The sequence below is a fragment of the Neophocaena asiaeorientalis genome, unplaced genomic scaffold (assembly GCF_003031525.2).
Source record: "Neophocaena asiaeorientalis asiaeorientalis breed wild unplaced genomic scaffold, Neophocaena_asiaeorientalis_V1.1 scaffold251, whole genome shotgun sequence".
Taxonomy (NCBI): Eukaryota; Metazoa; Chordata; class Mammalia; order Artiodactyla; family Phocoenidae; genus Neophocaena; species Neophocaena asiaeorientalis.
The window spans coordinates 1,410,117-1,411,858 of NW_020173377.1; positions in this window are offsets into that span (position 1 = coordinate 1,410,117).

Consider the following 1,742-nt stretch of genomic DNA (forward strand, 5'->3'; position numbering starts at 1 on the left):
TGTCCCGAGCCTGTGCCCCGCGGGGGGAGAGGCCACAGCGGTGGGAGGCCCGCGTACTGCAAAAAAAAAAAAAAAGAAAGAAAAGTTGTATGTCTGCATTATTTTTAATGATAACTCTGAAGACATACCTATTTTAATTAAACCAACAAACTTAAACTAGCTTTTATTTACCAAAGATTACCTCAGATCACATGAACTTGAAAAACATTTGGGTTAGTTTTTATATTTCTGAGAGTTTTAGGAATCCTTAATTCATATAAGTGCTTGTGGACAGGGAATTTTGCCTGCCATTCCAGTGAACAATGTTGCCCACCATCCCAGTTCTACAAGGATGCAGCCGTTAGCTACAGCAGCCCACAGTGCTCCCTGAGGGTAATTCAGGATGAAAAACAGGAGGCATTCTGCACTTTGGATATTGGCATTAGATAGTTAAGGTGCATTTCTAAGACATAATTTCTATGAACCCGGATTCTTGCACCTTCCCATACGTAGGAAAGCACTCCAATCATTGACCTGAGGCGTCTGTTCCTTGTGATTAGCAATAACCTTTTGATGTTCTGAGGCAGGAGATAGATGGGCTCCAGGTTAGACATTTACAGCCAGCCTCCTGTTTACACTTCCAGATAGAAATAACAACAGGAACAGGGTAAATAGCTGGACTTTGCCTCTAGTGACCTAGAGATTGTCATGCTGAGTGAAGTAAGTCAGACACAGAAAGACAAATATCATATGATATTGCTTATATGTGGAATCTAAAAAAAAAGGGTATAAATGAACTTACTTACAAAACAGAAGTAGAGTCATGGATGTAGAAAACAAACTTATGGTTACCAGGGGATAAGGGGGGGAGGGGAGGGATAAATTTAGAGATTGGGACTGACATATACACACCTACTATATATAAAACAGATAATTAATAAGAATCTGCTGTATAGCACAGAGAACTCTACTCAATCCTCTGTAATGGCCTATACGGGAAAAGAATGTAAAAAAAAAAAAAGTTCATATATGTATAACTGATTCATTTTGCTCTTTGCTGTACACCTGAAACTAACACAACATTGTAAATCAACTATACTCCAACAAAAATTAAAAAACAAAACAAAACAGTAATGGCAGGGCCAGAGAAGAGTGAGTCTTGCCCAGATAAAAGACAAAGAGGGACTTCCCTGGTGGTCCAGTGGGTAAGACTCTGCACTCCCAATGCCGGGGGCCTGGGTTCAATCCCTGGTCCGGGAACTAGATCCCGCATACATGCCGCTACTGAGAGTTCACATGTGGCAACTAAGAAGTCCGCATGCTGCAACTAAGAAGCCTGCATGCCACAACTAAGAGTCCACGTGCCACAACTAAAGATCCCTCAGAACTCAACAAAGATCCTGCACCACAACTAAGACCCAGCGCAGCCAAAATAAAAAAAAAAAAGTCCACATATTTCTCATTCTCAAGGTCAAGGAGACCTCCCTGACTACAAATGCGCAGAAAGGCTCTCAGGGATTAAAAAGGGACGGGGGGCTTCCCTGGTGGCGCAGTGGTTGAGAGTCCGTCTGCCGATGCAGGCGACACGGGTTTATGCCCTGGTCTGGGAAGAACATAGTAGATGATGTTGTTACTGAGTCCAAGCTTGCTCTGTTCACCGGACAACAGGCCAATAAATCGGGAGATGAGGTGTTGAGGCAAGGAATAGTGACTTTATTCGGAAAGCTGGAGGACTGAGAAGATGGCAGACAAGTGTACCCAAA